This window comes from Lissotriton vulgaris, chromosome 2_1 (assembly GCF_964263255.1).
Source record: "Lissotriton vulgaris chromosome 2_1, aLisVul1.2, whole genome shotgun sequence".
Lineage (NCBI taxonomy): Eukaryota > Metazoa > Chordata > Amphibia > Caudata > Salamandridae > Lissotriton > Lissotriton vulgaris.
The window spans coordinates 201,910,172-201,927,202 of NC_141687.1; positions in this window are offsets into that span (position 1 = coordinate 201,910,172).

Here is a 17,031-nt window from a genome sequence, read left to right on the forward strand (position 1 = left end):
GTACTTTTAGGAAAAGCCCTAGTTATACTTAAATACATTCTACATCAAATATATGTAATACATAGAATACGACTACATAGAATATAATTTATGCATTCTCCTTGGTTACATTATCATGTACGTTCCCTACATTTCTCCACATTACAATTCACTACGTTTATGCTTTTCCACATTACATTTCGCTTCTCCATTTTAAAGTTACACACGTACACGAAATCTACTGTGCACGTTCTACCTTTCATAAGCATCTCTACATTACCCATCATGTATACAGGCCTTCTAAATCTAATGCATTTTAACATGTGAATACATTTACGTTTCCTATAACATGTTATCACATTCGTTGGCTTTTATGTCATAATTGTCAACTTTACATTACGATATACGTTTCATTCCTTCGTTTATAACATATACGTCTAAATATGGCTACGATGTACTTTGCATTCAAATTGCGCTCTCTCAGTTCCCCCCTTTGATGACTTTTAGGAGTCATCACTAAAAACAATTTGAATACATCATTTATACCGAACTAGTTACATCAGTTCCTCTTTTTATCGATTCAAGTGTTCTCAGACTTTTATACTGTTGATCTTGTAGGACAGCTAGTCTTCTTTCTTGGTCTCTCATCGATCTTTGTAACTGGTTCGACCTATACCACTTATACAGTTTTACTAATCCTAATAATGTAATTATGCAAATTAATACTATTAATACAGGCTTTAAAATATACCAAACTATACTTTTGCCTAGATTAGCAAACCAACTTCCAACCTTTCCCACTCCATTTCCTACTTTTTCCCAAACATTTACTTTTGATAAATCTTCAATTTCTTGATGAATCTGTGTAATGTTCTGTATGACTTTCTCAAGTGGTTTTGAATTATCAGGAATATAAGTACAACATTCCTGAACTTTCAAAGCTTTACAAACTCCGCCTTCCTTTGCTAATATCACATCTAAAGCAAGTCTGTTCTGTAAAACCATTGCTCTAATCGACTGCATCTCACCTTCTACTAACATTAATGATCTTGCAGTACTAGCAGACAATCTATCCACGACTGTCGCTAACCTTCTAATCTTAACATCGTTAAGAATCAAACCTAACAATGGAAACATCGCTCCAAATACATCTCCTACTACTTCTGCATCTCCTACTTCCCTTTTCGTCCTCCTCGAAGCCTTTCCTTCTATAATCGCTAAATCCTTTGCATGATATATTTTGGGGAAGACAATTGCCAAGTAACACGAACCATACCAATTGTCAGGTAGTTTTACATAGGCATTTCTCCCACATACAAAATACACATTCGGAATAGCTTGCATTCCCTTCATAAAATCTTTCGTATAGTACTCTAATTTAAAAGAGTGCTCGCAACTAACCTCACCTACAAACTCACTCTCGTAATACGTTTTGCTTCGAGCTAAACATAACTTTCCTTTCTGCGTTCTATCCAATGCTATTGGACCATTGCTACCTTTCTTTTTATGTGCCTTCTCTTCTTCTGTCCAGTCTATTTTCCATTGTCCTGACATCTTTAGAATCTTCTGCCGTCTGCATCGATCATCTACTTGTGCTATAAATCTTTTCTCCACTTCGGATACTTTGCAAGTCAGATTATTTCTACGTGCATATGATGTATCTAATGTGTCCCAAGGAAGAAAGAATTTGGCTAATCTATCCTCCTTTTTGTAGTAGTCCCACTTATTCATTTGTTTATAATTCGGAACTTCAGGCAGTACCGAATCATAATTTGAAAAGTAGTACTCAAATCCTTCTCTACCATAAAATATACTAAGCAGTAAACTACATGTTATCCCATAAGTCAATGGGAGATGGTGATATCTAATGCCTTCGTCTACAGAAGCCGGCAATTGCATACAAACGTAGCAATCTTTGGCCTCCATGGCATCGATATATTCGTACAATAATTTTGCATACGCATTTGACCTAAAGTTTCCCTGTGACTCGTCTACGTGTAATCTACGAGCTTCATCTGCAAGTAACGCCTTTTCACGTATAACAGTGCTCTCCTCCTTCTTTCCCACAAGAGCAGGTTTCAAGGTCGTTACAATTTTTACATTCGCTATTCTTTTATCATTCTCATGTCCTGTCAGGTAAGATATCGTTACTACTAAAATTATAAGGAATATCACTATTGCTATAAGTGTACCTACTATCCATCTAGCTTTTCTGTTTGGGTTGCCGTTCTCCATGTCATCCAACAGCGTACCTCGTTTCTTTAGCAAAAGGTTTCCTGTTGCAGTCTTTGGTTGCTTATGTACTTTCACAGTCTTAAAAGTGCTTTTTATCAACAGGTATCTTTTTTCATCACAATGTCTTTTTCTCTTCTTAGCAGCAGACAACCCTAGCCCTTCTCCGTCCTCTAAATGTAATCCCTAATTTTATTCTTCTTTCCACTCGGTGCTAGGTTATCTTCTTCCCTTTATAACATACGTACAAAAGTCTTTTATGCATCAACAATTATTTTCGGACCTGCAGCTTTCACAACAATTATTAATAGTTCAAAGCGAATAACTTTTTCTTCTTCTTCTGTCATTTGTTGACCAGCTGTTGGAAACTGTAATCTTTTTAGCACTAGATCTTGAATTTTACTCAAACGTGGGGGTATGGGAAGTGTGAAAGTCAGTAACCCCTCAGTCTCGAGTCCAGGTGCCAACATCCATATCTCCACTGCCACAAATGGATCGAGATCGATTACTTTCACGCTCTTCACTCTCCCAGATTTCTGTCCCCAATACATCTGCTAGATAAGTCCACTCTGGGGTGGCGTACCTTCTGCAGGGCACACGTACCCTTCTTGATCTTCGTGGACTCTCAGTTCCTGAATCTGTCGTCTCTTCCTCCTGATCCGATTCTTCAGCGATAGGAGCAAGAGTTCTTTCGTTCTTTCCTTCCGAACTTGGCCTTTTCCTTCTCTCTGGCCAAATGGCTTCGTTGCCTTCCGTCTTTCCGCTCCTTGTTCCAGGACCCGTCTCTTGGTCACTCTCAGTTTGCTCAATATCTGTGTCGGACTCCCAATTACTTTCTTCTCCTGAGGCGACTTCGGTCCCACTCGTGTCCTGACCTTCGTCGTCCTGTTCCAACACAGTTTCAGCTTCTTCGATCACCTCCACAGCTTGGCTTTTCCCCTCTATGGCTTCTCCGCTTCCCGCCGGATTCCCATCCGAGAGAGGAGCTGTGTCTTCTGGAGGTGTTGGCACTCTTCGGGTGTGTGAGGCATGTATCCAGTTCGGCAGGCCTCCACACTTCACTGCGGTATTCGTTACAAGTATGACTTGAAACGGTCCTCGCCAACGCACGTCTAAGCAGTTCTTCCTGACATGCTTCTTCACCAGGACCCAATCTCCTGGACTCAGGTCATGGCACAAGTCTTGTACTGACGGAACCTCTGCAGCCTGGACCTGGAGGGACACAGAATTAACGGCATCAGATAGTCCCTTGCAGTAGTCCAAGATCAAATCGTCTGTGATGTTCACTAGCGCTGCAGTCGGAACCGATGGCAATCTCATGGCTCTCCCCATTAGCACTTCATGCGGAGAGAGGCCTGTTCTTCTATCAGGTGTGCTACGTATGCTCATAAGAACTACTGGAAGTGCGTCTGGCCAACTCAGGGATGTCGACGAACAAACTTTAGCCAGTCTAGACTTGATAGTACTGTTAATTTGCTCTACGATCCCTGAAGCTTCTGGTCGATAGCTGCAGTGTAACTTCTGATCAATATTCAAAGCTGAACACAGCATCTTCACCACTTCGCTATTGAAATGAGTTCCTCTGTCCGATTCCAAAGAGGATGGCACCCCAAACCTCGGTATCAACTCTCTAAGCAACAATTTTGCTACTGTAAGTGTATCGCACCTACGTGTAGGGTAAGCCTCAACCCATCTAGAAAATATGCAGACAATCACTAAAACGTATCTGAGTCTGTTGCATGGAGGCATTTCTATGAAGTCAATCTGCATCCTATTGAAAGGCCCCCCAGACCTTCCTATATGACTCAAGGTAACTGGTGTTCTCTTTCCCACATTTAGTTGCTGACAGATCGTACATCGCTGACACACTGCTTCTGCCGCTATTCTAAACTTAGGATTGAACCACGTTTGTCTGAATACTCTCACCATAGCATCTCTTCCTATGTGTGCTGATCCATGCAATTTCCTTGCCATTGGACTAATGAGTTCATTTGGTAAAACTGCCCTTCCGTCAGCAGAAACCCAAAAGTTCATCTCACTTTTCCCGCAACCTGCTGTTTCCCAGCTCTTTTTCTCCTCATCTGGTGCATTTTCCTGTACTGCTCTCAATTCATCCCATGTATCTACAGTATCTAGTAACATAGTCAATTCAGTTCTTTCCTGGATTCCCCCCACTTTCACATCAGTGTGAGAATATCCCTGCTCTGCACAGTAACGTGCTACTTCATCTGCGTATCTGTTTCCTAGCGATACAAAATCAACATTTTTGGTATGTGCTACACATTTGACCACGGCTATGGCCATAGGTTTTTGCAAAGCCTCTAACAGAAGTTTCACGAATTCTCCATTCCTAATCGGAGAACCCGAGGAGGTCATGTAACCTCTCTGAGACCATAACTGCCCGTAATCATGAACTACGCCGAAACCATACTGGCTATCGGTGTATATAGTGACTCGAAGTCTGTCGCCTGCTAGGCAAGCACGAGTCAAAGCCACAATTTCAGCTACCTGTGCGGAGTGGACTCCTTCCAGGCAAGCGGCTTCTATAACTCTGGTAATCGTGCATACTGCATAAGCTGCTCTCAGCTGACCGACATCGTTTCTTACGCATGAACCATCAACGAAGAAAATTTCGTCTGGGTCTGTCAATGGCTCATCTACGATATCAGGTCGTGGTTTGGTACATAGTTCAGTCACATCGAGGCAGTCATGCTCTGTACAATTTTCATCGTCCACTTCGTTCGGAAGTGGCATCAAAGTTGCAGGATTCAAGACAGAGCATCTCTTTAGGGTCACATTCTCGGCAGCCAGTATGACCTGCTCGTAGCGTGTGAGCCTGCTATTCGTCAGATGCTGAGTCTTAGTCCTGGTCATTAACAGTTCTACAGAATGTGGTACATACACCTCTAACTGATGACCCATAACTACGCTCTCAGATCGTTCAATGCTGACACCCGTTGCAGCTACGGATTTGAGACATCCGGGCAACGCTGTGGCTACTGGATCTAATGTAGCCGAAAAGTACGCCACTGGCCTACGCGCATCTCCGTGGACCTGTGCTAATACCGCTAAAGCGCATCCCTCTCTCTCGCAGCAGTAAAGCAAAAAAGGTTTCTTATAATCTGGCATTCCTAAAGCCGGGGCACGACATAAATCCTCCCTCAGCTGCAGAAACGCCATCAAACAATCTTTGTCCCATGGTACCGGATCACTTACTCCTTTGTGCGTCAGTTGCAATAACGGTTTGGCCTTCAGTGAAAAGTTTGCTATCCACTGTCGACAATAACCGACCATACCTAGAAACATCCTGACTTCTCTTTGTGTTGTAGGCGCATTCATTTTCATAATCGCCTCTATTCTGTCTGGAGACACCTTCCGTTTTCCCTTTTCAATCCTATGGCCCAAGTATTGCACCTCAGTCTTACAATATTGCAATTTACCTGGGGACACCTTGTGTCCGTTCTCGGCCAAGTGATTTAACAAGGTGATGGTGTCTTCTCTGCAAGCTTCCTCAGTTTCTGACGCAACCAGGAGGTCGTCTATGTACTGAACCAGAACTGAATTCTTGGGCAGTACTAGACTCTCAAGATTTCGTTTCAATAACTGGTTAAAGATCGACGGGCTTTCTGTATACCCCTGAGGGATACGACACCATGTTAAGACGCGATCTTCCAGTTTGAAAGCGAAAAGATATTGGCTCTCTTCATCCAACGGTATCGAAAAGAAAGCCTGGCACAAATCTATCACTGTAAACCATTCAGCTTGGAACGGTATCTGAAATAATATCACTGAAGGATTCGGTACCACTGGACAACATGAAACAACAATGTTATTAATCTTTCGGAGATCCTGCACTATCCTGTATTTTCCACTAGGTTTCTGCAAACCCATGATCGGGGAGTTACATGGACTACCCACGATCTCCTTCAGTATTCCCTGCTTAATCATGGATTCGATCACAGGCTTGATCCCTGCAATCGTCTCTGGCGTTAGCTTATACTGTGGTGTTCTTGGATACTCAGCATGGGGTCTTACCAAGATTTTTACCGGTTCTACTCCTTTAATCAATCCTATTTCTTCCCCAGTAAAATCCCATACCTCAGCTGAGACCTTCTCTCTCAAGTCTTGTGGAAGCTCCTCCACTGTCAAGGTAGGATAAAGTTCCACACACTCTTTTGAGTTTACGACTTTAAAATCAGCGTCCTCATCATTGGTCTGCACTTCTACTCCTTCTGGTGTGCAATGTATCGTGCAATTTAGTTTGCACAGCAAATCTCTCCCTAGTAAGCACACAGGACTAGAATCGCAGATCACGAACTGATGTTCGTCACTGTAATTCCCTATTCTTACTGACACTGGTTCGGTCAAGGGATTTGTCATCCTTTTGTTCGCGACTCCTACCACCTGTACCGTTTCTCCTGATATTGGCAGACCCGGGACTACCACAGATCTTAACGTGGATCGAGTGGCCCCTGTATCCACCAAAAAGGTTGTAGGACATCCCGCTATTTCCGCCTCTACGTACGGTCCTCTCTGATCTACTTCCAAGGCGGCTCCTAGAGTGCAGTCTTCTTCCCTACTTGCCCGCTGCCCTGTAAGAGGATCAACGTAGTAGCATTCCTCTCCTCCTACAAACAATGGCATCTGTCTGTAGGTTTTCCCTCCGTTTGAGATGCGAGGTGGTTGAGGAAACGGGGCTCGAGGAGTCTGAGTCCCCCCTTTGACAAACTTGCCCTTCGGGACTGTGGCTCCCTTAACCACGTTGTGCTGAACCTCCTCCTCCTCCCGCTCTAATTCTCCTGACTCAACATTGTAAGGACACTCGCGTCTCCAATGTCCCACTTCGTTACACTGATGACATCTCGTCGTCTTTTTCAGTGTCGCGATATCCATTCTCGGTCTTGGTCTTTCTTCCTCATCTCTGCTCTGATTATTCTGTTTCTTTGCCGGCGTTCCTGTTCCCTGCTGCCGCTGTTTATCCTTCCCAGCAGCTTGCATTTGCACTAGCATTAACTTTTCTTTAAGCTTCTTTGCCTTAGAGTCTATCTCGTCACTACAATACCTTGCGTATCTCAAAATCTCGTCTAAAGGTTTGTTTTGCCAACAGATCAGATGCTGCTGGATCATTAGGCATATTTCTGGTCTCAATCCGAGGACAAACTTTGAAACAAACTGTCCAATGTCCTTGGGATCCATTACGTCTAACCCGCTGTACTGCTTGAATGCTTTCAGTAATCTCTCATAAAACTCATGAACTGTCTCTTTCGGCTCCTGAGTAGTTCGGTCTATCTTTACCCAGTCTATATCTTGCACCGGCACTTTCTCTTTTAGCCATGTTATCACCCTTTCGTATTTCTCCATGACTCTAAGTGATGGACCATTTGTCCGAGTATCTCTCGGTGGCTCACAGGTAGGCCATTCAACACTGAGCTTGCACGCCGTCCACAAGTCTCCGGGTACTACGATATCGAACAGTGTGTTCAAATCGATCCACAGTACCTTCGAGATCTTCACGAATCTTTCTACCTGCTTATACCACTCAACAGGATTATCCCTAAGCTTTGGGAAGGAATTGGTAAATGCCGCCAAATCCCCCCTACTCCAGGGCACATGAACGTAGCTTCCATTCGCGATTTCTCGCAAAGGGAAGGCTTCCATTCGCATCAAGTCTGCGTCCTGGGACTTCTCAAGCACACTCCGTCTAACGGAGCCCTTCTTGGACCATCTTTCCTCCCATCTATCCAGATCTCTCCATATCCTGATACTTATGATCAATTCCCTTATGTGAACCTTCAGCGCGATCGTTCTACGGTCATCCAAATCCTGATCTGTGCATGTTAACCTATGGTTGCTCTGTAAAGCCTTAGTTCGTGACAGGTCTACCATGTACCTGTTTGCCAAATTAGATAAGTTCTCATGAGCTGACCTCGCTCTTCGAGTAATATCTTTGGATAGGAACAGTATCTCATCTGGTGTATACGAGGCTAATCTCTCTAATGACACTGTACCATCAATCAATTCATCCAGATCTGCCTTCAAACTCATTACGTCAAGTCGTTTTGCTTTTATTTCCGCTTTCAGCATCTCAGTTCTGTGTTCTTCTCTCTTATCTCTCTCACCTCCACTATGCGCCCTACGCCTGAGCACAGGTGAGTTATGAAGAGCTCTGCTTCCTTCTCTTCGTTCCCACCCCTCGAGATCCCAAGCCTTTCCGTCTTCACGTGGGGTATGGTGGAATAATGCTCCATCCTCCAACCCTACATTCCGTCTTCTAGGCTCGGTTTCTCCAGCTATGAGATAGGATTCACCGTTCTGCTCTAACCCATTATAACTTGGTTGTTGTCTGGTGTCGCTTAATAATATGAAAGGCCCTCGCCGGTCTTCCGTGTTCCCGTGATCTCTTCCGTGATCACCGGATGGATGGCGAGACGTTTCGCGACTCCCTATGTTTTCATGTCTCCGACCGCTATCACCAGATGCATGTCGAGACGCTTCGCGACTCTCCATGTTTCCGTGACTCCAATGTCTCACTTCCTCACCCGGGGCATGGTGTGTGCACCTAAAGGTATTCCGGTACTCCTGTGTCCTACGTTCCCCTTCACTGAAGGTGACGCGAGGCACTTCGCCACCCCCTGTACTTCTGTCTTCGCCCCTTAGCCTATTGCTGTTATCAGTAGGACAAATATCTCTTCTGCTTTCTTGACTTCCTCTCTCCCACTCGGGGCTGCTTTCACCAGCTCCATAATGAGAGAGAATCCTGTTGTCCTGCTCTCTCCACTCGGATCCCGTTTCTAAACTTCTATTCCGTGTTTCTTCGGCAGTGTCCCATTCTCTCAGGTATTCCCTTAATTCCTTATGGGTTTTCGGTTTAGGACCCCTCAAATCCATTGACCCTCTTCGACCTCGCTGTTCTACTCTGGGACCCGTTGTAGAATCTAATGGGGTACTCCGACTTATTGGTGCTCGTATTTGCCTGTGGGTATTCATTGTGGCATTCCTATTCCCTTCTTCTGCTCTTTCATTGTCCCATCGTGCCTGTTCCTCCTGCTGGACCCCTTCCGGGTTGTAGATTGACACAATAGGGCCTATGGTGACCGGGACCTGCAAAGCGTCCGGCATTTGGTACGACCTAGCGCATTGCGTCTCTGGAGCCTTCTGGACCACAAATCTTCCCACTACTCTCTGTTCCGAACTAATTTGGGGTATCTCCTCAGCCTTGGTAGCATCCCACTCTGTTACTGGGATCGACTTATATTCCCCCCACCTAGTTCCGTCTGTTTGCGGTAATATGGGGCTCGCAAGTTCACCACTGTATGGAGGTGGTCTGTCTGTTAATAGCCTATCTATCAGATCCTCCTCCGACTCGCTATCCTCATCTTCCTGTTCTCGAGGTTTCCCTTCTCCCGTCACTTCCAACATCGGGTACAGTTTATCTGCTTCTATCTTCTGCACCCTCCATTTCTTAGCTTCATCGTCCCATTTAGCTTCCTGCACCGCCTTTACCGATCTTCTCACTCTTTCTTGGCGCCTCTTTACGCCCCTTTCGTGTGCTGTTCTAAACCACACACCAAGAGCTTCAAATTGTGTTGGCCTCGGTAGAGGTCTCATTGAAAGCATTGTTGCCTTCAGTTGATTCAACACTTCTAATTTAAACGTTCCGAATCTTGGGAACGCCAGTTCTTTTTGCCCTTCAGTTAGCCTGTGCCACTCGGAAATCCATAATATCGAGTGTAAGCCTACATTAACTGCCATATGATATGCTGGTGTGCCTTCTGGTGGAGCTTCTTCTCCAATATATAAATTTCTCCTTTTTCTTTTAAAGATTTTTCCTAAACCCTTAAAACACTTCATTTTGATCACGTATGATATTTCTTACTTATTTGCGTCTTGATAACAACCACCAATCCCTGTACGACTCTCGCTAATCCGCCTATCCCAGCACAGTTCTATGTTATCCGACCAATCTCAGCTCAGCTTTACGCTGACGTCACTTGTCCCTTCAGCAGCTTCCCTCGTTTCTCAGCTTGTTTCACGATCTCACATGCGTTTTCATTCATACATCGAAAAATGACTACTTCCGTCCAAGCGATCACTTTTCTCTGACTGTACGGCCACAGTCTAACTGTAATTGCTACCTCAACTGGCACAGCGTCTTTCCTCTTACGGTCGGACACTTGCCTCAACTGATAGGTTACTTACACACAGTAAACGTACGACCAGCGTCCGTTACTCATTCACTCACACATACGCTCCCCCTATCATCGGTCTGTCGGGAAATCAATGGTACCTCATGACCCCCTTTCAATGGTAGACAAATTACTCTGGGTGTTCGATACACCCGAACCACTTAAGTCCTCTGGACATAAGATTTCATCCGGTTGCGCGCGCTCACAACCTTCCCCCAATCACACTACAGGCATTCAACTCCGCTTGACATTACAACACAGGAACAACATAAAACACCGCAATCTTACAACGCATGACCCTTATACTCACTCTCGACCGATTCTGCTGCTTTTCTCTCGACGCACCATCAGCACCGTCTTCGGCTGCGATTCTTCTTCTGGTCGACGATGACTAGGGACCTTGGGGTAAACTAACCTGGCCTAGGTCGTCTTCCTCAAGAAGATAACCATCATACTCTGCTACCAACTGCGGGGAATGAGATTTTGATATCAATTTATAATTATGATAAATTTAATAAAGAATCCCATTCATCTGTTTTGGACCGCTCGTATCTGTCATTGAGGAAAGGACCACCCCCGCCTTGGTTAGACAAACCCCATTAACTGACGCCACTCTGAAGAACCACTTACAACTGATAAAGTTTTAAGAGTTTATATAAAGATTAATTTGGATACGATACAATCCACTCAGGATAAAATCTCAAAATATACAAAATACAAAATCAGCTACAATATCAGCCTCTTAAGCTTCGGTGTGAAGTGGTTCCTTCTGCGTCATCTGCAGTAAAATAAAAACAATCATCAAGTTAATCTGTCCCTACTCTATACTATGTGTCAACCCTACTTCGCAAGTTTCTTCCCTAAAAAAGTGTCAGCAGTTTGACTTCCAAAGAAGTTCAAACTCTCTTTAGCCTCTAAAGGAAATCTTAAGTTTCAGAAGCAGTACCCTCTCTGCCTACCCATCCGTTCTCTCTAAGGGTCCTCGGCCTACTGCTCCCTTGCGCTCTGATGTCTTAGCGCATCTGCTCAAGGCATCTACCCTTCGCCCTTGCTCTGAGCAATTCGTCTCGCTGTTCTTAATCTCCCAATTGCTACCTCCTCACATTGCTCTTCCCTGATTGCTCTCTCCTCCCCGGGGTGCTGTCCCTAAAATACACAATCACCGTGTGGGTGGAACGCCCCTTGACGCCCACCACGGACTTCCCCCGATGATGTCAACTTCCTGCTTCTTCCATTGGTCCATTCCTTGCGTCGTTCGTTAAGTTGACCCTTCTCCTTTCGATGTCATCTTCATCATCTCATCGTCGACTTTTATTGACTCTTTCAGCTCAAGTGTCATAGAAACTTAGACAAGGTCTTAACTTATCTGTACACTTCTTAACCTTCTAGATCATGTGAATGGTCTTGTCAAAACATAGTCCACCTCAACAAGTGCCTCTCCTCACGTTCGAGCAATAAGTTCCGTCCGGCATTGTCACCTTAAATCTAACAAGTGCTAGACTTCTCGGCTCTCACGTCCACATCAAGCTATTTACGACTTTTACAAACCCTCTAAATTACATTCTTGTGACTATGCTCCTTCGAACTCTTGGTCAGTCAGGTTACAAACACAAATGACCTAAACCCTTCCAACATTCTTACAGAAACCCTCTATACAGTATAACCTTTGGCATACATTTATATATTCGTACTTTTAGGAAAAGCCCTAGTTATACTTAAATACATTCTACATCAAATATATGTAATACATAGAATACGACTACATAGAATATAATTTATGCATTCTCCTTGGTTACATTATCATGTACGTTCCCTACATTTCTCCACATTACAATTCACTACGTTTATGCTTTTCCACATTACATTTCGCTTCTCCATTTTAAAGTTACACACGTACACGAAATCTACTGTGCACGTTCTACCTTTCATAAGCATCTCTACATTACCCATCATGTATACAGGCCTTCTAAATCTAATGCATTTTAACATGTGAATACATTTACGTTTCCTATAACATGTTATCACATTCGTTGGCTTTTATGTCATAATTGTCAACTTTACATTACGATATACGTTTCATTCCTTCGTTTATAACATATACGTCTAAATATGGCTACGATGTACTTTGCATTCAAATTGCGCTCTCTCACCCGCTTGATGAATCCCCTGAAACTTTCAGGGAAGGAGCGGAGCGCAGCGAAGCAAATTTAAGGAAAATTACAGGCAGATCCCTCAATCCGCGCCAAAGTTATTCCCAATAGAAAGTTCGGAATGTCCTATGGTAACTAGGTCCTAACTATATATACCTACTGGCGACCGCCAGTAGGTAATATTTATATATATATATATATATATATATCTATATATATATATATATATATAGATATATATATATATATCCAACGACAGCATTCCACCTGCGGCCAACCAAGCTCACAGCGGGTGCAACCGGAGAGCGAAGCTGCAAGAAAAGGTTTGGTGCACTCACTGGGTATAAACAGGTTTTATTTCATCCGCAGACGAGTTTCTGGCTTGTTGCTTTCATTAGTGCGGAAAAGTCGTAGATGAAAAAGCACTGTCATTTAAACAGTCCTGCGATAATCAAAATGTAGGGAGGAGGGTAGAAGGTCCATTCATCACCCCAGTACCAGTAGTTTGATTAATCAGAAGAAGAATGGACACTTGATACTACTTAACCATTGGTTAAGTTGGGACACTCTCATAAACGCGGTGTTGTTCGTGCGGTGTATGTCTTTCTTCCGCCCCTCACTCGCGTTGTGGCATTTATCATTGAGTGCTCCAACAACGTGCTATATGCCAAGCCTCAACCAGAGGCAACCTCTGGCGCAAGTAGCAGTGTCCAGAGATAAAAAGGATGAAAAGGGCACCCAGAAAAAACTAATAAAAAACATATACTACACCCGTGGTGAATTTTAATGAAAAAGGTGAAGTATTGTTATTAAAAAATTGCGGTATTGCTGGAGGTCGTGTTAATGAATCTCCTTATACCTTATAAACTACAGTGTCAACATGTTTCTGCTCCATGTTGCCCAGCCGGGTCTACGGAGCATTTGTCAGGACAGTACATAACCAAAAAAACAACAAATAACGAAGAAATTACTTGCACGATTTGTGTAGTAATATGGTTTCAAAAGTTGTTTCCAAAGTTGCCTTTTGGAAATTTTCTGAAAAAAGGCAGAAAAGCATTCATTATTGTGGGTGCGCGTATAGCACTAATACAATTTCTCAGCTTTGTGGAGAATTTTTATGAAATATAAATACAAAAAAGTAGGAGAGAACTAAATTGTGCTCTGTGGACAAACGAAAATAGAGGGCTTCACTCGGAGGGCTGAGTCTGGGAAAATGGCTATTTAGATGGTTGGTTATGTCTATTTTAATAGTTAGTCCATCTGCTGATATTAGGCTAAAATTATGTGCAGAACTGTCAAAGGTTAAGGGCTTTAGAAGTGATTAACGCATAATAGTAAGCGTGACTTTTTCAATTGTTAGTAGAGTGGCTTCGAAAAAGCACGTAATTACCTTAAACACGCTGTGGTGTAGTTAGAAACAAATACGATATCCCGTAATGTTCTTACCTCATGTAATAGCTGTATTTAGCTTCAACAGGCGGCTAAGGGACTCTCTGGTCCCAGACTGAAAGGGAAAGGTACAGGGACGTTCGTCTTACCCGGTAGTTGAGGACGCTTAACCAGGACTTTCGTCCGCCATTCTTACCAGCGCGTGGGGAGTTCCCGGGACTTGTGCTGTCTCTGCCCCTGGATACTTGGTGCTGGTTTCCGGTTACTATTAAGTAGGAAAGAGTAATAGAGCTAGAGGACAGACTGCGCTTTCTGTGTTCAAATTACGCAGAATTTGTTTACATTAGAGCTTAGGCATTAAAATGAGGTTCTATTTTTATGCTGTGTGTTAATAAGAATAGTGGTGTCCACAGCACATGTATGGGAAATATCTGTTTGGTTTGTGTTGGAAATCACATTTTGTTATCCCTTATCTGAAAATCAGGCATTCAGAGGGAAGTTGCGAAATGTTCACACTTATTTATTTTTACGGGGTCACATGCAATTCGACTTTATAAAAGCCACATTAAACAGGAACTGCGGGCCAGGATATTCAGGTTCAAATAAAAAGATATTTTTTGTTTTTATGAGAATTGATGCCACGGGATATTGTCATTGAGCCCAGACAAATGAGTTTGTAAGCGGTCCACCCATCGCTGCTCCTTTTCAAATAAGATTTTTTCGGCATTCCAGGGTCTGTCTATTAGTTTTTCAAGGACTGTCCATCTCAATTCTTCACAGTCATGTCCTTGATCGACAAAATGGGAACACAGCTTCGTATTGGTTTTTTTCAGTCTAATGTTACTCTTGTGTTCCCCTATGCGAGTCTTGACTTTTCTACAGGTCATTCCTATGTACTTCTTCTCGCATGGGCACCAGATCATGTATATGACATGAGTCGAATTACAATTTGTTGTTTCTGAGTCCATTTGAAGGAGTCTGTCAATTGTAGAGATTGTGTTGTTGTTGTTAATTTACATACTAGGCATGAGCCACAGGGGTGGTGGCCGGTGATAGGTAGCATTTCCATATTTCTCAAGTTGGTGGGGTTGGTCCTCGGTGCAGCTGGTCGGGTGTGTACAAGTAAATCTTTTGAATTTTTTGTTCGTTTATTTGCAAAACGAGGTTTTGGCCAGTTATGTTTTCCGGTACTTAGGATGGACCAGTTCTTGTTGATGAGTTTTTGTACTTCGTATGTTGCAGGGCAGAAGGTTGTCACGCAAGTAACAAGTTCTCGGTTGGGTTCTTTATTGTTAATCTGTAAGAGGCAATCTCTGGGCTGGTTTTTTGCTCTCTTGCAACATTTTGCAATTGTGGTAGGTGTATAGTCTCTTGATTTCAGTTTAGTACACAATTCCTTTGCTTGGACTTCATAGTCAGTTTTTTTACTACAATTTCGCTTAAGTCTTAAAAACTGGCTATACGGTAAATTGTCCCGAAAAAATCTTATTTGAAAAGGAGCAGCGATGGGTGGACCGCTTACAAACTCATTTGTCTGGGCTCAATGACAATATCCCGTGGCATCAATTCTCATAAAAACAAAAAATATCTTTTTATTTGAACCTGAATATCCTGGCCCGCAGTTCCTGTTTAATGTGGCTTTTATAAAGTCGAATTGCATGTGACCCCGTAAAAATAAATAAGTGTGAACATTTCGCAACTTCCCTCTGAATGCCTGATTTTCAGATAAGGGATAACAAAATGTGATTTCCAACACAAACCAAACAGATATTTCCCATACATGTGCTGTGGACACCACTATTCTTATTAACACACAGCATAAAAATAGAACCTCATTTTAATGCCTAACCTCTAATGTAAACAAATTCTGCGTAATTTGAACACAGAAAGCGCAGTCTGTCCTCTAGCTCTATTACTCTTTCCTACTTAATAGTAACAGGAAACCAGCACCAAGTATCCAGGGGCAGAGACAGCACAAGTCCCGGGAACTCCCCACGCGCTGGTAAGAATTGCCGACGAAAGTCCTGGTTAAGCGTCCTCAACTACCGGGTAAGACGAACGTCTAAAACTCCACCCTGTACCTTTCCCTTTCAGTCTGGGACCAGAGAGTCCCTTAGCCGCCTGTTGAAGCTAAATACAGCTATTACATGAGGTAAGAACATTACGGGATATCGTATTTGTTTCTAACTACACCACAGCGTGTTTAAGGTAATTACGTGCTTTTTCGAAGCCACTCTACTAACAATTGAAAAAGTCACGCTTACTATTATGCGTTAATCACTTCTAAAGCCCTTAACCTTTGACAGTTCTGCACATAATTTTAGCCTAATATCAGCAGATGGACTAACTATTAAAATAGACATAACCAACCATCTAAATAGCCATTTTCCCAGACTCAGCCCTCCGAATGAAGCCCTCTATTTTCGTTTGTCCACAGAGCACAATTTAGTTCTCTCCTACTTTTTTGTATTTATATTTCATAAAAATACTCCACAAAGCTGAGAAATTGTATTAGTGCTATATGCGCACCCACAATAATGAATGCTTTTCTGACTTTTTTCAGAAAATTTCCAAAAGGCAACTTTGGAAACAACTTTTGAAACCATATTACTACACAAATCGTGCAAGTAATTTCTTCGTTATTTGTTGTTTTTTTGGTTATGTACTGTCCTGACGAATGCTCCGTAGACCCGGCTGGGCAACATGGAGCAGAAACATGTTGACACTGTAGTTTATAAGGTATAAGGAGATTCATTAACACGACCTCCAGCAATACCGCAATTTTTTAATAACAATACTTCACCTTTTTCATTAAAATTCACCACGGGTGTAGTATATGTTTTTCATTAGTTTTTTCTGGGTGCCCTTTTCATCCTTTTTATCTCTGGACACTGCTACTTGCGCCAGAGGTTGCCTCTGGTTGAGGCTTGGCATATAGCACGTTGTTGGAGCACTCAATGATAAATGCCACAACGCGAGTGAGGGGCGGAAGAAAGACATATACCGCACGAACAACACCGCGTTTATGAGAGTGTCCCAACTTAACCAATGGTTAAGTAGTATCAAGTGTCCATTCTTCTTCTGATTAATCAAAC